The 23,672-nt window shown below is 33.7% G+C and overlaps 1 protein-coding gene across 5 annotated transcripts in view; it reads right to left on the bottom strand.

Annotated features, from left to right (window-relative positions):
* The window catches only part of LOC123566305 (roundabout homolog 2-like), a 306,048-nt gene extending 288,588 nt beyond the window's left edge, over positions 1–17,460 (bottom strand). For 4 of the 5 annotated variants that reach the window (XM_053550016.1, XM_053550017.1, XM_053550015.1 and 1 more), the window contains exon 1: positions 17,364–17,460. The gene's annotated coding sequence lies outside the window, so the exon portion shown is untranslated. Of the gene's footprint in view, positions 1–4,963; positions 5,107–17,363 lie in introns of those variants that run through there. The other variant, XM_045360265.2, reaches the window with a different exon arrangement.
* Between the last annotated feature and the right edge of the window lie 6,212 nt (positions 17,461–23,672).

Raw genomic sequence — 23,672 nt, forward strand, 5'->3', positions numbered from 1 at the left:
CTGCCAGTAATAAAAAAGTTACAATAAAATCTATTTATAGTAAAACAAAAGGGACGTAATTCTAAAAGCAAGGGAGCCTCATGGTGGTGAAGATTTGGTCCAAGTTACATCAAAATCCCTCCATGCATGAAGAAGAAATGTTCCGTACAAAGTCATTCTTGAATTTGACCTTTGACCTCTAAATATGACCTTGACATTAGACCTAGGGACCTGGTTCTTGCGCATGACATGTTGTCTCATCCAGGGGAATATTTGTGCCAACTGATATCTAAATGCTGCTTTGCATGACAAAGTTATAGACCGGACAGGAAAAAAATCCTCTTGACCTTTGATCTCAAAGTGTGACCTTGACCTTTAAGCTAGGGTACTGGGCGTTGCGCATGACACGTTGTCTCATCATGGGGAACATTTATGCCAAGTAATATTGTAATCCCTTGATGGACGACAGAGTTCTGGATCGGACAGGAAAAAAACCTTATTGACCTTTGACCTCCAATTGTGACCTTGACCTTTAAGCTTATGGTCCGGCCTTTGCGCCTGACATGCTATCTCATCATGGGGAACATTTGTGCCAAGTAATATTAAAATCCCTTCATGGATGGCAGAGTTATGGATGGGACAGGAAAAAAACTCTGTTGACCTTTGACCCCCAATTGTGACCTTGACCTTTGAGCTAGGGGTCCGGGATTTGCGCATGACACGTCGTCTCATCATGGGGAAAATTTGTGCTAAGTGATATTAAAATTCCTTAATGAATGTCAGAGTTATGGACCGGACACGAAACAGACCCTGTTCATGCTATGTTAACATTTGACTGCTAAGTGTGACCTTGACCTTTGAGCTAGGGGTCTGAAAGTTGTGCAAGACACATCGTGTTATTATGAGGTATATTTTTGCCAAGTAATATTAAAATCCCTTCATGGATGGGAGAGTTATGGACCGGACAGGAAAAAAGCCTTGTTGACCTTTGACCACCAATTGTGACCTTGACCTTTAAGCTTGGGGTCCAGGTTTTGCGCATGACACGTCATCTCCTCATGGGAAACATTTGTGCCAAGTAATATTAAAATCTCTTTACGGATGGGAGAGTTATGGACCGGACAGGTAAAAAGCCCTGTTGACCTTTGACCGCCAATTGTGACCTTGACCTTTGAGATAGGGGTCCGGGATTTGCGCATGACACGTCATCATATCATTGGGAACATTTGTGCCAAGTAATACTAAAATCCCTTCAAGGATGGGAGAGTTGTGGACCTGACAGGTAAAAAGCCCTGTTGACATTTGACCTCCAACTGTGACCTTGACCTTTGAGCTAGGGGTCTGGGTTTTGCGCACGACACGTCGTCTCATCATGGGGAACATTTGTGCCAAGTAATATTAAAATCCCTTCATGGATGACAGAGTTATGGACCTGACACGAAATTGCGGACGGACGGACAGACGGACGGACGGAATGACGGAAAAGTGCATTCCTATAGTCCACGAAACTACTTTTCAACCAGTAGAGGACTAATAAATGCATGTCCTAAACATACCACCGTACAAATCTAATGTTTTATCATTTATTTACACAGACTGTCGCATACTGAATTAAAACCAATTTCATGTCATCTATCAAGTTACACTTTAAAGCACTATTTACTGTCGATGTGTCTTGCCGACAAAACGCAATTTAAATCAGACATTACGTTAAACGCTAGTTGAAATCTACACTGATTTTTAAACATTTCCCCCGTTAAGAAAACATGACTTCTTCCAGTGGCGGTCATTTCTTTTAGCGAGTCAGGTAGCCTCTTAATTTCCACACAATGTAATCAGTTCTTTAGATAAAGTTAATTGAAAGTTTGTTTATTGATAATTTGTGAAAGAAGATTGCACGTTAACAGTAAGGGAAATCTGTACAGGTGCAATAATCTCAAACTAGAGGCATATACCACGGCTGATATCTGCATCATAAGTTCGAAGGGCCAGTACTATTTTAAGTTGATTTCCAGTTACTTTAGCATAGTTTTAAATACTTTCTTAATTATTTCTGTTAATTTAATCCCTGGATTTTGAAAGTTTCCAAGTGAGTTATTGTGGAAAAGGCGTCCCTACCTGTGGTCAAACCTATAGCTCTTCAGCTGTGGCTGAGACCGTGCATACTATTATCTTTCTTTATTCTTGCATTAAATTCGTCTCAGAAAAATCCCTTTCGTTAGATAAGAGATGTCAGAGGTAACAGGTACTGTACAACATTTCAAAAAGTGCTATTAAAGAGGATGTTTTGGTACAGATATTCTATCGACTCCTGACGTGGATACAGAGTAACAACACTAGTACCTTAAGGTACAAAATCCTCAGATCTTGCAAATCAATCTTTAATTACACTGTTACATAATTAATCTGTTCAATTTTAAATCTAAACCACAGACACTTACATTCATTACAAAGGTGTTCTATTCACGTAATATTGTGTGAAATGTACTAAGTAATATTCATTTTGCACTTGTACACACCACATTGCTATTACTTTACATTCTTGCAGCCTTATTTGCTTCAAATACAGCCCACTAGTATAATCTGATACCGAACTCACCACCCGCCATAGGAGAAAAACTATACTTTTCCGTACACGCAAAATCAAATAAAATATTACAATAATTAACACCAATACCATAACAGCAATCAGGTTCAATACAAACGATCACCAGAAATATATTGTTTACTACAATAATTTACAATATGGCAGACACTCAATGCTTTATTCCTAAAACCACACAAATACAACCGACCTTTCGGAAGACGAGAAAAGTACTCCAGGCAGACACAAGCATTGCGTGACTCCATTTATTCAGCTTGGGTACGTATGATCAGATTTCATCGTTCAATTATGTTAGCTGGTCTCGTTGAAACAGCGGGCATATCAAATGTGAATAAAATCATAATTGTAGACACTCTATTGTCTCGAATAAAACTGTGAAGCCATGAATAGTTAATTACGAAGCCGAGATACAGACACCACGGAATTCAGACTGCCCGTATTCACACTTGTCTCGGTTCACGCGACGGCATTATTCTGCCAAATGGCAGCAACATTATATCAACACAATGACATGTCGGTGTTCGACAGGCAAGTTAGTACAATACCCGGCGTATTTGCTTATAGAATATGGTAATGGATCCGTACTGAGAACTTGCATTTTTCCGTTTACGTAATGCCATTCTCCGTAGGCGATTTCGATATTCTCCCTTATGAAAAAAAAAAAACAAAAACAAAACAAAAACAAAAAATCGATATTCTCCAGTTGATATGAAAACATAATTCTCTGTTATGACTGAAGACTGGCGAAATCGCACGGAGCATAATTTACCGGTCCATTACGGTCCATAACCTTCTGAAAAATATTTGAATTTAGAAATGTGTTCATAGCACACGTATACCCCCGCTATGTTATGCACAAAATTTATGTGCGAGTTCCGTAATGGCACTACGATAATGCCTAGTTCAAATTTGACCCTGGCGCCGTGCAATAAATTAGTCTACGATTTTCCTTGCGATTTTTGGAGCATCGTAGGTGGCTACAGGCTACGGCGTATGTGTTCACATTATATACGAGCATCGTGCCATAAGGCCGGGAGAAATCCGTACGGAAACTGCGCGGGGATTATACAGAAATCGTGCAATTTCAGTGCAGTTGCCGAGCAGTCTCTGCAAGCTTCCCACGGAAATCATACCAATATAATATATATATAACCATATGAAAAATGTTTTGCCCATATCATGGGCGCCGCACGGCAATGGTGCGACCGCAGTAGGGTTGCCGCGCGATGATTGCTCAATGAATGTTTGTACTAAGTTATATAAATATTTATTTTGATTGCTGGAAATACCTTGGCCACTAACCTTAACCTTAAGGTAGGGAAGAAGGCTTTAAATGCGACGCGTATACTCTTGTAATGGTTAAACAGGGGAAATTGTCAGATACGATTCTGTGTACACAAATATACCTAAAGTGGCACAGGAAACTGGCTTCGCATTTTCAATTGCGGGGCATAAAATCATATACTGGTATCATTTATGAGTATGTTATCTAGAGCTGCTGTATTTCTTCTATTTAAATCAAATATATACTGTGTCGTTAAAGTTTTGCAACATATATTACAATGTGGGTGTTTAAACCAATTCTGCATATTGAGGTAGTAATTATAGTTGAAAAGCTCTACGTCACAGGTAAAATAACATTTTTGTAGCAGATCATACGCTTTTCTGTAGTATATTGTAATTTAGCATTAAAAATATATTTGATATTTTTTCGAACTTAAGCAGTGTATATATAAATGGAAACATGCAACACGATATATTGTAGGTCATGATCAAATAAACTCAAGTTTGTTTGTTGGAAGCAAGTTCTATATTTATGTGAAGAGAAAAAAACTGGACCTTGGTAATGAACATTTGAATCGTCCGTGATGAAGATTTAAATATTTGCATGACTCATACATTTATTACTAATAAAGTGTGATATATAAAAGTACCAGAACCTCAATATTGCGTTAATTATACTATCTGCGATATTTGTTTTCATAACATATGACGTGTGTTTTAATTTATATGATAATTACACATATAACTGGGACTTATATAAATTTTTCCAACATGCCGCATTGTAACCCTGGTACAGAAAAATATTCTTCTGGGATTACCAGCCACTGGGATTCTTGAACATGACAACAAAATTCATTTAAATCAACAGTTTCATTCGTTTCTTTTACAAATCACCGACAAGCGTTTCTAGAGGTTGAGGTGTTTACTGATTCCTGCACCAGTGATTCCCGCGCACCTGGTAGCAGAACACCCTGATAACTTGTTGTCTGACACTTACGTCAACGAACGTTCCCATTTTAATAAATATCCAAGATATTATTTATTAATATATAGAAATAAGTGTAAATTATTTACAAATAATATCATATTCCCTACCTTGTAAAGTTACTATTTCCCCCGTAATTATCACGTATTATATTAACATCCAGTTTAACGATCACACAGTCAGAACTATTATTAACGTTTGGCTCTTTACACTTAATCCGATATGCGCCATGCTGTTTCAAATATTTCTGCTTTATGATTAACAATAGGGTGCCCGGACACTGCCGCCGATCAACTGCTTTGATTAAATCTGATTGACTTTTTATAGTAACTGGTATTAGGAGTGTTAAATATTGTGTTTTAATTTGGTTTTAACCTATTTTATGCCACAAGTTGTCACAACAATAGATTAACTCAATGTCAGTCGACATTATTGTGCAACCGGAAGTCTGCGCGAGTCTGATTTTGCTCTGACGGGATTCTAAAAGGCAAAGTTGCCGGTTGCGGGTTCTCTAAAGCGGACCCGAAAATGACTCAGTTAAGTTTCAAGCTTTCTTCAAAACTGAGCTTAAATAAATTTGTGTAAACTAAACTATCATAAAGTTTCCAAAATAAAGGGTTACACAACAAAACAGAATAGGAAAAAGTATATAGAATATCGGGTCAAATTATTATAACTGAATCACATACTGAGCATGGAATGGAATACAATGAATATATATATATATATATATATATATATATATATATATATATATATATATATATATATATATCTTAAAGGTCCATTACTAAGGGAAAGTGAGTTGGCAATTTTTTTCATAGCCAGTGCATAGACTTCTGCAAGACACTAAATAATGAAGATTGGCAGGTCAAAATTTACAGAAGGTCTTTGGAACTCAAAGAAATGTATGTGTATTATGTTGAAATTTCAATGAATCGACAGAATGACCCCCAGGTCTTTTTAACTTTCTTCATACTTCATATAAAAATAATTGTACATATACTGTGATTTATTTCGAATTTCTACATAATTACCAACTTTAATTTTCCAATAAAATGAAATAGTTTCTGTGGTTTTTAAAAGAAATTAAAATGTTCACTTTCCTTAGTATTGGACCTTTAAAGAATGAACTTTGAACTACATTATAACGGAACTGAATCAAATACTGCGAAGAATGGAACGGAATAGAATAGTACAGCCTGCGCCTTTGCTAATCACTCTTTGCTAATGTCCAATGTATTCATGTCGGAATGTAGAATGTATCAAAAATTAATAGTATATTAAAAAAATACAATAAGAAGTGCACTCTGGAAAAAAAAATCGGCTGGGGTATGAAGGCTGATTTCTTCCATGTCAAGTTGTCGTGTTGGCGGGTTGAATACCCGGAAACACGGCATCACGTCAGCACAACAAATGCATATTTTGTCTTTCTGTCGTACCTGCGGTGCGAAGACATCATACTACGACAGCTAGATAGATAAAGGGCGCAAGAAGAACATTACCAACCCGCCGGTACGAAAACTTAAAAGTATATCGCTCTGTTGTATTGGCGGGTATGAAAGGTCGTTATCGTTCTGTAGTCCTTTATCAATTGAGCTGTTTCTCTCCGTTAACATGACAGAACAACAGAACAGCACTTTTTAAATTCATCGTGTTGTGATAGCGGGGAGAAGACACGGCGATAGGACAGCTCGCCAGATCATACACAAAAATAAAACTTGCCAACTCGACACACTTTTTTCTGTTTTTTTTCTGACCAGCTTTCGTGTTTGTGGGTAAAACGATCGTTCTGGTGCCCTTAATTTGTCCAACAGTCGTATCGACGTGTCTTCACCCAGGTAACACGGCAGCACGATAGAACGGCTTTTTATGTATATGTAGTGCTGTCATTCTGTCGTGTTGTCATGTCTCTGACACGACAACTCGTCATGTTAGAAATCAGCTACCATAAATGCGGAAAACACTACTAAAAAAGGAAGAAATAAATAGCACTGAATATTTATGAAATATACTACTTGTGTGACATTCGACCGCCTGCCCGACAAAATAAAAATCATACTTCATATAATAAATATACTAAGTATTCTAGTAGGCATGAGTGAGAAAATATATATCTGCATCCACTGTACTGGGTTTACATTTTCTTTGTTAAAGTTATGGCTAAAGATCGTAAAAAACCTGAAATATCAAATTATCACAGCACTTGTTTTTGATGGTTCAATGACTGGGACAAAAAGGTCGAACTAACTTTTTAAATTTTTCAATATTGTTTCCGTTTTTAAAGATCTTGTACATTGCTACTTAATCCCGTATTAAGCGATCTAATGTGTCCGCAAAAATGTGCCAACAGTTTAAATACATTCACACATGAATAACACTACATAATAACGAGAGGTATTTGGTATTAAAATAGTATTATTAACGTTTAAATTCTATTGTAATTTAACTGTAAATAATTGAGGTCTTGAACATCTTAAGTTTCTTAAATGCTATGTTTTCATTCAAATTATTCATGGTACGATTTGCAGTTAACAATAAATTTACACCAAACAATAAATGCATGCAAAGGCATCATCAGTTACGGATTTCGCCGACATGCGCGTACGCAATAAACGATTTGGGATGAGAATCAAATAACTGCTCTACTTTTCGGAACATAAAAGTGCTACCCGTAAATACATAAATAAAGTTTTTCATTATTTCTCAGTGTGGTCATATATTTGCTAATATAGCCCACCCTTAAAATATCACTAGTTTTTTGTAAACAACTCTAATTATAACTGATTGTAATAAAAACAGCAAATAAAATGCTAAGCCTTAAGCTATTGTGCTATGATTTTGGGTTTAAAACATACAGATGTTTAGAAATGACATTTAATATAACCCGCCACTAAAATACTATAAATAAATGGCGCCGTACTCCTGATTTTGTACACTTCCGTTGGAGAGATTAAATTTTCAATTTGAATAAGGCAGACAATAGATTAGTATAATTCGCTTTTATTGTATATTGTATTGTATAATTCGCTTTTATTACAGTAAGGTTTCGATAAAGCTCTTAAATTCGGATTATCTTTGATCTTTTTATATCAGATCACCCGATAATGTATGTAAATTAGCGGCAATAAAGCGCGTGTGCACTTATTTAGGAGCTACATATTGTCCGAAATATTTAATTGTTTGTTTACATGAACAGTCAAATTAAGCGCGCTGGCAGCTGTCCTAAATTATATCTTTAATACTTAATAATAGAAAGTTGTAAACATTCTGCAGAAGAATGCTTAATTCTACAGAAATCTGAATAGAACAAAATCGTTATGAAAATTTATCGATATGATATCATAAGAAATCTAATTAGTTCACGCCATATATAGTGTTCTGGCTTTCAAGCAGCTAAGTTCGAAACGACAACTCATACCTTTATTTAAACTATTCTTTATAATTTTTTTCTTATCATTATTCAGTATTCTATCCAGTCAAAAAAGAAAGCTTGTTATTCTTACACTCACTTAAAATGTAAACGAAATAATATCTATTTTTCAATTAATGGCAAATGCCCAAGCATCATAATGTATTCATTTTTCTTCTTTGCTATGTGTACATTTTTTATTTCCTTGCCATCTGCCAACTACTGGTATTTTCGCTACCATTAAAGAATGTTACACTTTCAGCTCACAATCAACGGTCAAGTGCGTTAATACAGCATTAAGGCCGAAATCAGTGCAAATTTTAACATTCATGAATGTCCATAAGTGTGAACTCCGGTCCACGTTAATGGCCATTTCCAAATATTGACTGGATATATTGGACGGCTTCGTTAGCGAAGGTGCCACTGCAAAACAATATTATCACAATTATTGTGTAACATTATATTTAAATTTATTTTTCCTTTTAATTCGGGTAGATATAATGCTTAAGTCAGTTTAATCCATTACACTGGACTATAAATCGGTTGCTTTGGGTTTGAAATGCACTTTTGTATCGATTTGCTTTTGTTGTTATAAATGTGGTAAATATTTTCATAACCATTTGTCACTCTACATTTAAGTAAATCAATGTGTTAATTCCTTTCATTTTCGTCAAAATGTGTTATCTTTGTATAAAATACATATTTACATTTAACAAAATAGCTTCGCCTGTATGTCAGAGAAATTATCTATTTTAATTTGAAATGAAATACAGTAAAATATACATTTGCGTAAGAATGTAGTTTATGTCTGTAAATTTTAGTTTAGCTAATACCCAGTTACCTAATTTCAAAATCGGAACTTCGAGACATGTTTAAGCTTATCAATTAAATAGCTTAAGAGTCCGCTTCGGAAAATAATATCAAGGCAGGCGTGGTCTTAGTGGAAGACCAAAACAGCACCTTTCCATATGCCAGTCATTTTGAAATAGTTTATGAAAATATCATTTACACCTATGTACCTTTTCTCGGCTTTGGGAACTTAAAAACAATCTTAATTATTCAAACAAGCTCAAAAATACATTAATCACTCTCAACACATCATTCACGATGGTATTCTTTACCACGTAGGTATCGGAGAAGAGAAGCGATTTTCCCATTTAACGAAGGGTGTTACTGGTACCAGTTTTGATGTCTCTGGAATCACCATTCGCTAGAGCGCGAACCCATAACCTGCCGAACTCGGAGCAATCTTGCTGTTCAGTAATTATTTTGGGTTACTTTTGCAATTTATGTCTTAGACTAACACATTTTTCGACGTTTTTATGATGTAGATTATCTTTTAATCCATATGGTTATGTCTGACATGTACACGTGCTACACTACCGGAAACGAACATTTACTGACGCGCTGCGATTAATCATGAGTTCTTATTTATTTCATTTATATTGAATGTGAATATATGTTTTTATTTAATACGGAGATTGTACTTCTGTAAATTATTTATTTATTGATATATTAGACAAAAATTCATATTTTGAAATTACGAAAAATTCATTAATTGTATTATTATATGCTATATGTAATTAATTTTCAGTTTTTTTTTCAAGTTTTGACTAACATATGCTGAAAGTAGACTAACTATGGACGGAGTCACGTAATAATCCAACTTACAGACATTTCTCTTTCTGTTCCTCCTTCAACTTGTGATGTAAGTTTGTCTTAATGGAACATTCTTTTATCTTTGTACTCTCAGACCCTTATAAAAATCGCTGGCAAAGACAATATGATGGGCCGTTAATATCTTTTATAGGCAGTACTAATGACGTGTAGCCTAAACATATTATCAAATACCCCACATAAACATGTGATACTGTGACAGTTACTATCATTAATGGTTATGATTTCTATTTATAGAGAAAACCTACTGTGTATTCACTGCGGTCCAGTCAATAATTGGACAATGGCCGAGTACAAATGACGAGGAAGCACGAAGACGGAAAGTTAGATATGGTACGTTATTGCATTATTAAATATTACCATATTTGTCGTGCAAAACCTATTACACCGACATCTTTAATCATCTACTGTTAAATGTGCATATTGGATGATATCCACAAAATTATTTAAACCTCAATTATATTGTCGATCGTCAGAAACAGTTGCAGTGTTTTATCTTCAACAAAGATGTGAAACAATTTATAAAACTTATATCAATTACTCTCCATACCTTATTGTTGGTGATATTAATGAGAAAGTTTTAATGCTGAACGCAAGAATTTTAAATAGAACTAGGACATATACTAGTGTGTATATTCTCTTTATACACAACATGCACAGCATCAGTTCTATGTCTGCATCCATGGTTGAAAAATGAAAACAAAAAATCAAACACACGAACACACGATTTATGAAAAGTTTGATAAAACTGTTTGTTGTGGCAGAGGTTTTTTTACTGCAAAGGGAGACTAATACGAAAGAGATATATCAAAGAAGTGCTGAAAGACCTACAGACGTCGTTCTGTTACAACTTTTCGTACTGTTCTTTTATTTAGGTAAGCTACGCATGCAAGTTAAGATAGAAATTTTCCTAAATGTTTTACGAACAATTCACAATACCAGTACTACATAGTGAAGTACGTAAAGAATTTCTTAATCACTGAAACACATCGCATATAAAACGGTATACTTAAGCACGACTATACTGTGATATTCCTACTTTTTTGCATTGTTTTTAATGGATTACAGAATAAAACAACTCTGGTGTAAGACTATCTCTCAAAAAAAAAAACAACAAAAAAACACACACACAAAAAAAAACTGTTTCTTGACATTAGGAAAAATGTACTGTTTACGAGTATCAATTCTTATAAATAACTAATCTTATTCTTCTTTTCAAATGATTAGATTACAATCATTTATCGCCTTTTACTCTGAAATTTGTTCGATACAGTTGCCAGATGCTATAAATATGGTTTGATACAATGCGCAAGATAATGCGCTGTTTGTGTATACATTGTTATTCGTACCTGGTTGGAATTGCAAATATGAATTTCTACAATTCATAAAGTATACACTTAACTGAAGATTATTGTCTTACCTACAGGTTTTATGGCCAGACATTTTATGCCTGGAGACATTTAAGTGCCAATATATGCCGCAATGATAACTTCTATAATTACAGTCGTACAATTGTTACTGAAACAAAAAATGCCATTTGCTTAAAGGCCTAGATTTTGGCAGTGGGCCAAGGGATTCTTGTCTTCACCAGCACAGTTGGGGGCTAATGACCATCACAGTATGGTTCCAATAAACAAGGGTCATTGTTTATTGGAGAGTCAGTCTACCTTACAAGTGTATCTATTAGTGAGAAGGGGAAACGATGTAATTTATTTTTAATTAATGAATAACTGATAACTTTTAAAGTTATACTGGGTTTTTTTTTTGGCATTTCTATGTAAAGAAAAATATTTGCTGATCAAACACAATATTAAATTAATAAAAACTTATTTTCACAATAATGAAATAATGAGAAACTTACTTAAAAAAACATGCAGATTTTTATTTTTTTCAAATTCTGTCTGGAGAATTGTGATATTTCTGAAAAATGTGGCTTTCACTCATCTAAAGCTTGCAGAATACTGTATAAATAACATTTTTCTAAATTGAAAACGGATGTGAATTTCAAAGTTACAAAGCAAAGCATGAAAAAAGTCCCTTTTGGCAACATACTGAAAATGAAAATTGAGTATAGATGGAACACAATAATTTTATATTCAAATAATGTTGACTGCATGAATACATGAAAATCAATTTCCAAATCGAAAAATATTGTTTGTCAGCACAAAGAACTCAGGAAGTTTTCACTATACTTGTGTTTAATATCATTATTATTTTCAATATTATTACTGTACCTTTTATCATCCTATATGTAATATAATAATAATAATAATGATAATAATATACTAATGATAATATAATAATTATGATTATGATTATTTCTATTATTGTTATAGTTATTAACATCTACATAATATCAAAATAATAATTATTATTGTTATCATTCCACATTTATTGAAGAAAAATTAATTTCTTTCAACTTCACTGCACACATCTTCATGGTCTAGTTGGGGTCCCTGCTGTGCTAATTGCCCTCTAATCAGTTGCTATTACATAATCGCTGATAAGCAGCAGATAAGATGGGAGTTGTATATTGGATTTGGGGGGGGGGGGGGGGGGACACTTATATAGTAGTGAATCTAGGCCTTTAATAAAAAAATGTGTTTATTCTTTATGCATAGTGTTAGTTGTTTTTCTGGTCTTTTCTTAACGTATATTGAATGATGTTTTCATAGAGTGGACAGATATTAACACGACTGCTCATGTTTTGGCAAGACAGATTTATTCCACAGCCACCACACAATAAACACTTTTGCTTCCATATTATCCTTTTTAAAACTACAAGTATAGGTCAAAGAGAGATAATGCAAACAGACTGCCTTATTGCTTTTGACCATTTTGTCTAATTCCATTCATACAGATAAAAACAATCGATACGTTGTTTCTGTAAATCGGGTCATTTCCAATCAACAACTGAATCAACCACCGACCTTCAAAAGTTGAATGCCTAAGAAGAAACAGATTATTTTGAAGTGTCAAAGACGGAGGTCACAGTTACCTTGAGACTAACTATTTTTTTTTTTTCGAAAGTTAAAGAAATCTTAGTCCTAAAGACTGTAGGCTTAATATGATGTGCGAAAATGATATTTTGAAAGTCAGATTTCTACAGGACATTAAACGTGTTTCTATGACTGGAGTTCGTGTATATTGACAACAAATTAGACCTGTAACAATATTTTTAGCGAGTAAATATGGAGTGAATCTTGCATAGCAAATTATTTTTGTATTTAAAATAACATGAAAAATGTTTTGTCTTGATTTGCGCATAAAAATCACTTAGTATATGGGCTTATTATCATTGGGGAGCATATGTGATTTAAAAGTGGTACTATTCTTCTAAAGACAGAACTGAGAAACAAAACAGCCAGATTCTAAGTTTCAGTAGGGTAAACTCAAGTATGCCTTCAACAAAGGCCTCACGCGGCGTCTTGGTTCGAATTGATCAGGAAAACTTGCTGAAATGTTTAATATATTTTACACAGCGGTAGCTTGAAAGCTGTTTGATTAGGCGCCTATGCCTTTTCATAGATACGAAAATAATAATGTAGTATTTACGCAGAATAGGGTATTTTACTGCTTTTCTTTCATTTCATGTTATGTTTAAAAACGACGTTTAGAGCTATTAAGATGAATTGTCAACAAATCCAGAGGATTCGGTGACTTTCTCTCTCAGTTTATGGGAGAGAATGCCGGTACACCGGAATAAAATAAAGAAGAAAGAACACCAGAAAAAATCAAAAAAATCAGCAAGACTTAAAAAAAACGTTTATATCTCACTATAGAACAATATATTTGATTCAAATTGCTAAACTTTTATTTACTCTATATCATAACTACAACATTCTTCAAACCGCGGCACATTCACGAAATGCCAGTATTTTTGTACCCGCTCGTGCGGTCAAGCATGAAACCGATAGAAAATCTGAGTGGAAGTGAAGCAGAACGCGTGTGGACATCAACAATTAGCAAACAGAATAGTTATATACTGCACAGTGTTAAGGCTATTATGTTTGCGTGCTACTAGTCTGTGATTTCATCTTAGTTTTGAATGTTTTATTACACTGTCAGATTTATATTTAGTAAATATGTAATTTTGTGTTAAGAATATATATATCTATATATGTATATATCATTAAATGTATGAGTAAGCATTGTATCAATACGTAATGCCACACAAACTGTATTTGTTTTAACAATGACTGATACAATGATATATTTTTATTTGCAGCTTATATACGAAGCTAGTTTGTATTTGTAGCCAAGTAGTTTCTAAACTTAAACCAATATCTAATAGATTTTTGGAGAAATTTGCGCACAGTATTATCAATAATACCAAATGCGATCTGTGTACTGCATCTATATTTATTCTACTTCACTGTCTGCAATATTTCAGTAATGTTTTATTTCCTGGCAGTTCAGTAATTATGATGATCTAGTCACGTCTTGCGGCCCCTTATGCCGAGTCATTCTTTACAAGGACCACACTGGAAGGAATATTCCCCTTGGAACGGACGTGACTGATAACGCGGCTCACTACTCATGAATGTTGTAATTGGTAACAGTTAATTTCACCATGTTTTCACGTCCATGTTATGTACATGTACTTAATACCAAAACTGTGTCTAATCTATCTTCGTCTGAAAGCAATTTGTCATTACCCGTCAATTTATGCACTCAATATGTACAGTATATACATATTTATTATATACCTAAATAAATTCTGTAAAAAAATCGGCTTGTATTTCACAATTAAATATTAACAGGCAGAAAAAAATCCGTATTGTACCTTTTAAATTCCGTACTGTACCTTCCGTATTGTATGCTGCCGGACTACTTTCATTAATATGCATGACCTGACACAGTTCTATAAATAGCGCACATAAAAACTTCACTTAGTTTCATTTTAATATCGATAAACATTGAATATTTCGTTCAATAACAAAACAACAAACAAAAAGGTGAAGGTATATAATAGAGGGTCATTATAACAGTTGTTAGTTCTGAGATTTTGTATTCGACTCCCGTGGAATTTGCAAGGTCGGATCACACTCGGCGCTTACGCGCCTCGTGAGATCCGATCTGGCAAAAATCCAGTCGAGCCGAATACAGCATCCCAGATCGAGCTACTGTTCTAATAACCCTATTATATGCGATGTTTTAAAATGTATTAAATGTATACTATATACTGATAATTTGTTAAAGACAGTCTTATTGTGTTTTAAAGGTATTTTCATATATAAATATTTCATAGGCAAATTTATCAACAATTTCTACAAATAGTGTAAATAAATACAACACTTACACGTTGATGTGTATTAACAGTACCATGCATTGGTCTGTGACTTACAACAGCACACACTCAACACATATAGCTAAGCACAATAAATGTGATCCATCTTTTAAAACTCTGGAAGATTTTTAACAAACGTCTGTTTCGGCAAGAAATTTAATTTTAAATTTAGTTCACCACGGATGATTTACTTAAATGTATTATTTAAATTAAATAATTTTATATTTGATAAGAAATTTCTACACTGAAGTAAATTTGTGAAGATAATATCTTTTAATTAAAAGGGGGCCCTGGATATCTTTAGCAGCATTAAACAGGCACTTGTTATATTTCATAACTAACAAAAACACAATGCAGTGCATTTCAAAAACAAATACATCTACTGTCAGTTATTAATTGTTTAAAGGTGGCCGAAGCATTTTGCTTTTCATATATTATTATGTAAAGGATTTATTCAACGAACAAAACGATCTATTACATGGAGTAAGATCCCTATTAGAAACGTATGATTTATTGACTTTTATAAAGTTTTGTAACTGACAGAGATGATAATAAATTCTACAAAAGCTGAATATCTTTTTTTTTTTGTTTCAATGTAATATTCAAGTTTTACATTTTCTTTTAATAGATATTGGATACAATCTGAAACAAATGGCAGGTTTTAAAACTGCATGCAGTTTCTGTATTCATTTTTGTCTAATCAATCCTTGTTTCGCAACCAAGATATGTAAAAGAAAGTAATAATAATTCTCCAAGGACGCATTTGTAATACGCTTCAGCAAAGTATGTAGTTGCTGATGCAAATCATTAACAAATATAATACAACATGCCTTATATCATCACTTAAGTGGTGTATGCTTTTCAAATCATTAACACATATATACAACATGCCCTATATCATCCTTAAGTGGTGTATGCATTTCAAATCATTAACACATATAAAACAACATGCCCTTATCATCCCTTAAGTGGTGTATGCTTTTCAAATCATTAACAATATAATACAACATGCCCTATATCATCCTTAAGTGTGTATGCTTTTCAAATCATTAACACATATAATACAACATGCCCTATATCATCCCTTAAGTGGTGTATGCTTTTCAAATCATTAACACATATAATACAACATGCCCTATATCATCCCTTAAGTGGTGTATGCTTTTCAAATCATTAACACATATAATACAACATGCCCTATATCATCCCTTAAGTGGTGTATGCTTTTCAAATCATTAACACATATAATACAACATGCCCTATATCATCCCTTAAGTGGTGTATGCATTTCAAATCATTAACACATATAATACAACATGCCCTATATCATCCCTTAAGTGGTGTATGCTTTTCAAATCATTAACATATAATACAACATGCCCTATATCATCCCTTAAGTGGTGTATGCATTTCAAATCATTAACACATATAACATATTGCTAATCTGTGCCACATGGGTCTAATGACCTTCTGGATTTAATAAATAAACTTTGAAACTTTGAAACTTTATAATACAACATGCCCTATATCATCCCTTAAGTGGTGTATGCTTTTCAAATCATTAACACATATAATACAACATGCCCTATATCATCCCTTAAGTGATGTATGCTTTTCAAATTCTGTTAAAACAACTCTATCTCGGTTGGGAAACTAGGGTATGAAAATTAAATTTCAAAAATATCTGCCTAGAAAATCTAGAAGCTGTACTAAGCCCTAAGAGAACACAAATCAGTGTTATTGATGTTAAAATGTCGAATATAGAACACAAATCAGTGTTAATGATGTTAAAATGTCGAATATAGAACACACATCAGTATTAATGATGTTAAAATTTCGGATATAGAACACAAATCTGTTAATGATGTTAAAATTTCGAATTAATAACATTAATTGTTCTTACAAATTAACACCGTCAACCCTTTCTTATCACCGTTGAACTGTTCTTGTCTGATATATATATAAACACTTTTTAACATTTGGTTACTTCTGCCCTTTATGTTTCAGTCCATAGACAGATGTTTTAGATGGTTCGTTATTATGCTGTTAGACAGAAATGCTTAAATATTTAGTTAATTATCTTCGGATGCATACTAAAGATAAAACAAATTCTGAACAAATCTTTACTCACATAAAAATGATATATCTCCAACTATAAACACTTCAGCTTTATAAACAATAATTCCGCATAGCGTTTACTGTGAATGATTAATATTTGAATTGATCGCGTGCACTGACACAGTCATATGCGATAATCTATTGAGTCAAACTTTTTATTGAATGGACAAAAAGTGCACTATTTAATTGAAATCTGATTCATTTTCAATACATTAAATGTATAATACTAAAGCGTGTGTTCGTGATCTATGCACCCTACATGATTTGTAAAATCATCCTGGATCAAGTTACGTAGAAAGGAATGCGACATGCTGTTCTTAAAAGCAATGAAAATTAGGCAATACTAACATTTCGATTTGTATAATGACCATTCAATGAACTTGATATGACATTTTTTTACAATTTTATCCTAAATCCTATATAAAATAACAAAAAAAAAAATCAATCATTGAATCCTTGTCTTTTAAACGCCTGTCAGTACTAGACAAAAGCACTTTTTATAGGTTTCAGTCCCGTCTTTTTCAATGAGAGGGACTATAACCTACTTGTTGCGACATCACTCAAAGTGACAGCTAACCACCCCCAACCCCCAACCCCCAACCCCCAAACAAAATGTATTTGTATCATCCTTCTTATAAGTGTATTGCTTCTGTTTAGAAAGCCATTATATTGCAGGCTTTTACATGTAATGTCTGGGTACAGAATATTTTGTCTCATCTGTACTCGTTTTTACCCTGTCTGTTACAACTTTTTTGTTTGTCATTCTTAACTGAAATCTGACATCGGTTTTATATGTATTTACTTAATCAATCCTCCCTTGTGATATAATTGTTAATGCAGTCCTACTATTATACCCATTTATCTTTATTTCGTATGTAAGGAACATGTTTTTGTTTTGTGTTGTCTCAATATTTTCATATATTGAACCATTTGCAACGTATAAACTGGATAAATTCTGAAGAGTGGTAACTTTTATCTAAAAAATAATCACTTTTACATGACCCATTGACTTAATGTTCTCTAATGTAAACATGTTGCCAAATATGAATCTTAAACGAAATACAAAAGGACAAAATTCTTACTATACTAGACTTAAAAGAACTATTTGCATTAAGATTGTGAACAAATGATAAGTTATTCTTTTAATTAAAATGCCACTTTTGAGAACAGTTATGGTAAGAATTATGTAAATATAGATCCGATTGCCATTTGAGTGGCGTAATGTTAACGCAGTTAGGTTTTCAGTCTGACAAGATACATAAACTTTTGAGAGTTTGTCTTTATACAATGCCTACGCATCGGTTTTTTTCATATAACACTCGTTTGACATAAGGATATACATTATCAGTAGGTTTCACCAGGATAAAATTAAAATATACGACTTTTATCATCAATTGAAAAAGCAGCCATATTTCATCTTCTGTGCATTACTGATGCGTAATGCATATCTATGAAGCTGTCATTCAGCTGTAGCAGTAAACTTCAGCAATCGATTTGTTAGTATTTGCAGTTACATTTGTAGTGTTGTAAATATTCTAGTGGACAAGAGAGTCCATTAGATCGTTTTAAATCTTTATAGTGTTTTGAAGCAAACATAGAATCTGGTTTCCTTTTTATATGTTGTACTGTGACAATATGCGTGTTCCGGGTTTGTCCGGTTATGTTTGAAGCCTTAAGTCTAATATTGCACCTTAAGTTCTGACTAAGAAAGTTCCCTCCCAATCATAGCGCTTTACATCGCTCTTATCAACCTGGATACATGTGGTGTCTTAGCGAATTGTTAACTCAATATCATACGCACATTTCTTTTAGTAAACATTTTTATTTCAAGCAGTAAACCTATTAAACTGAAGTATTATTGGGATCCTATTTTGAATTGAACATAACACCGTGCCTTATCATTAAAATGTTGCAAAGATATGAAAAAGGTAATACTAATATTGTTCGTTATCATAATTCTCATATCAGATAACTTAATATTAAACAAGCATTTGATAAAATAGATGATAAAACGCATTAACAATAAATTCATCGGAATGTTTAGCTCATTCCGTATACTAGATTGTTTTGATAACGGTGAAAGTATAAAATATGCATGCATTTTGTATATCCTTCATTTTATTAGTTAATACAAGATACATGAAAGTAGGTATGCAAAACAGGTATAAATCAAAAGGGCTGGCAAGAGACGATCTGCATAAAGAACACCTTTTTCAATATGGGGAAGTTGTCAGTCTAAATAGTGAAAAGGGACCTCCACGATTTACGCCGCTTATTTCGAACACTTGCTCCTCATTAATGTGGTTATGAAAGCTTCCTTGGTGTTGAGTTCTTCATGTAAGGAAGCCATAAAGCTTACAGAAGGTTCTGCACAGTTGCATATCACTGCCTGAAACAATGCCCGTGGGAGTGGGGATGGGGACGGCCTCTTGTGATATTCCTCCATCAGCAAAACGTATGAAGTCAACATAAGACCCATGTCGGCGTAACTGCTGTAAGCCCGGCGAAGCTTATAGAGAATACTACAGTTCTGGTGAGGAACGTATTCAAGGTAACATGTAAATGTCCAACCCTTACATAATTAAAAAATTGTTAAAACACTAACACAAAGCCAACACATGCACAAATTTATCTTAAGGAAACAATCCATGATTAAAGAAACTGTAAATATATTGTACAATAACTTTTTGTAAGAATCAAATGATTGCATTTTTCAGCTGGTACGTATTCAAATATTGACGAGGTTTTAAATAACTCTCTAAAACATCGAATAACAAGGTGTGCATCCAATTTCAAGTCAGTCGTTAGCTAACGTTCCGGCAATAAATCACATACAAAGTAGTCACACATATTAAATACTCTCAGTAGAAATGTACTGTTAGACAACAATAATGAGATGGTTGTTATAATATTAATAGGCGGAAACACCCATGCGTAACACTATTTCGTGATATGATGCAATCCGTAAATGTGTTATTTATGGACATTAACGATAAAGAGTTGGTATTTAGCTGCATAGTCTGGATTAGTATTGATACTTTCATTGAACAAGAACAATACTGTATTACTAGCAGTCTTAAAACATACAAGTAGAAAATTGCACTCCTAGCAACGGAACCTATTAATCCGGATCTGCACATGGCTTTGTAAATGTGAGGTTTTTTCTAAGCGTTTATGCTAAAGCATGGACAAAACATGTAACTTTTGATTTTCTTTTAACACCTTTATATAACTGACATAAAATAATGTATGAGATACTAAAAAAATCAACACCACAATACACCAGACCAATTATGGCAAAGCATCTAGCAATGCACAAAAGGGTGCATATTCCACAACAAAACCACCAAAGCTGTTTTAATGTTGCTTAATTTAGACGTCCGATGACTAAACACGGATATATTCTTTTACAGGTTTAAAATTACATTAGCCTGTTTCACAGAAATAGGATAATCTAAATTGAAAATTTGATATTTTTATTTATTAGTGAAAAGCTAGTGGTCATGTTAGCAAAATAAAGATATCAACTATTTTATGCATTTAAAGCGTTGATGCGCTGTCAGGCTTACCTCTGAAAAAAAAAATCAATAGCTTTATTAGCTCACCTGTCGCTAAGTGACAAGGTGAGCTATTGTGACCGCTTGATGTCCGTCGTCCGTCGTGCGTCAACAATTTCTAAAAAAATCTTCTTCTTGAAAACCACTGGGCAGAATTACACCAAACTTCACAGGAATGATCCTTGGGTGGCCCCTTTCAAAATCTTTCAAAGAATTGAATTCCACGCAGAACTCTGGTTGCCACAGCAACCGAAAGGAGAAATTTTAAAAATCTTCTGGTCCAAAACCACAGGGCCTAGGGCTTTGATATCTGGTGTGTTGCATCACCTAGTGGTCCTCTACCAAAATTGTTCAAATTATCACCCTAGGGTCAAATATGGCTCCGCCCCGGGAGTCACATGGTTTTTATAGACTCATATGGGAAAACTTTGAAAATCTTCTTGTACAAAACCGCATGGCCTAGGGCTTTGATATTCGGTATGTAGCATCATCTAGTGGTCCTCTATCAAGATTGTTCAAATTACCCCTAGGGTCAAATATGGCCTCGCCCAGGGGGTCCCAAGTTTTACACGGCTTATATAGGAAAATGTTTTTAAAAATCTTCTTGTCTGAAACCACAACACTTAGACCTTTGATATTTGGTTTGTAGCATTGTCTTATGGTTTCTCAACCAAAATGTTTCAAATGTACCCCTTGGGTGAAAAGATGCCTGCCCTGGGGGTCCCAAGTTTTATATAGACTTATATAAGAAAAAGCTTTAAAAATCATCTTTTCTGAAACCATACGACATAGGCTTTTGATATTTGGTATGATGCATTGTCTAGTAGTCCTCTACAAAAATTATTCAAATTATGCCCCTGGGGTTAAAAGAGGCCCCGCCCTGGGGTCACTTAGTTATTATGTGAGTTATGTAGGAAAAATACTTAAAAAATCATCTGATCCAATTTCCAAGACTGTTTAATTGTAATTACCTGATGACCCCAAGTAATATGATGTCACTTGACTGTGACCTTGACCTACTGACCTACTTTCTTGTTTTTTAAGATATAGCCTTGAAATTTTGATGACATACACAGTTTTACACACAAATCGTAAAACTGAATTTCATTGACCATGAATGTGACCTACTGACTTTCTTAATATTTTATCATCATTTTGACATTTGAAACATGTAGCTCATATTACTCAGGTGAGCGATCCAGGGTCATGGTGACCCTCATGTTATAATATACCAAATTTCCTTCCTAACGAAATTACAAAATATACCCCTTAATCAAATCTCCAAATAGCCCTTCTTAAAATTTAACCAAATATTCCTCCTACAGAAATTACTGTAAGACATGAATATTATCATTAACGGTCTTGATTTCTGTAAAATTGGTAAAAGATGACATTTATTGTCTATAACTCAGTAAATATTTTTACATCATGCCACGTCAAATAACGCACATTTATTATAAGGAAGCAAAAAGAGCAATAAATGAAGATGGAAAAAGACGTATCTTTCTCATTCCCTAGAAAGTTTCTAATATTTAGTTGAATATAGTAACATGATCAGTAACAGGGTTATTTGTCACAACTGGTCAATGAAAAAATCTGATATTTGAAAGCGCTATATCACTATTAATTATTGTGGTGTATTTTTGCATATTGGAAAAACGTATAAAGAAATTATAATTGTTCTAAAGTTATATAAAATCTGTATACAAGCAGTAATGTGTTCAGGTACCTGTCTCTAGGGCATCTATGATCAATATTTATACAGGGAAAACTCCAACAATTCAGTAGAAAAAGTAACGTTTTAGGAAATATTCCCTCATATGAACACCCCGCAGCAGTGCATGTATAGAAGTGTGCACAAAAATGCACAAAAAGTGTTATAAATACAGACCAGACAACGCGGATGAAACAATTAAAAGAGCACATGGGGGTACATCCTTGACGCGATCAGTGGCAAACACCACTTGTGCAACCTAATAATTGTACATAAACACTCACTTTATATCCACCATGTTCCAAAGTTAGACAGTATACAACTGCTTAGTTGACTGTAAAAACTTGAGTCTCGGTGGTAAAACCCATTTCCTGTTCAACGTCATACTGCTTTCCAACACCAAGACAGCAATAAGAAGAAACTCTCTCTACACAAACGGCTAGTTTTGTAAGCGTTATGTTAATATTTTGTAAGCTTAATGCTAACAGTTCTAATAACACCATACCAGAAAGCATTATTATTACTACATAATACTAGTTATATTTACAAAATATTTGCTTTAATGAGCATATGAAATGGAGGCTTTTTCGATAATTTTGGAAATGGAACTACAGTTACATAATTATATTCCGGTGCCTGTTCTGATAAACATGAATGCCATCAGACAGTCAATCCCCCAAGAAAGGTACTTTATCCTTTTTGACGTCAGTAGGTAAATGATTTTGAACGGTAAACATTTTCTTGTCGATCAATATTACAGGTTTTATGTGATTATATATCTGACTGTGTCGCGAAAAAGTTCCAGGAAAATCATGTTTCAGTGATTTAAAGAAAACGGTATATCATTATTAGATTCATTATTATTTATCACCATAATGATGATACTTACTTAAATGTAATTATGCAACGCGCATATTTCAACATTTCAACATCGTTAGTCAAAACATGACATTTCCGTCTTGCTTGTTTCACAATTAAAGTCAAGTAAGTTTCATATTCAAGTCAAAATACCTTCTAAAAGTAAGCAGTATGTCTCCGTTTAAAACACATC

The sequence above is a fragment of the Mercenaria mercenaria genome, chromosome 8 (genome assembly GCF_021730395.1).
Source record: "Mercenaria mercenaria strain notata chromosome 8, MADL_Memer_1, whole genome shotgun sequence".
Lineage (NCBI taxonomy): Eukaryota > Metazoa > Mollusca > Bivalvia > Venerida > Veneridae > Mercenaria > Mercenaria mercenaria.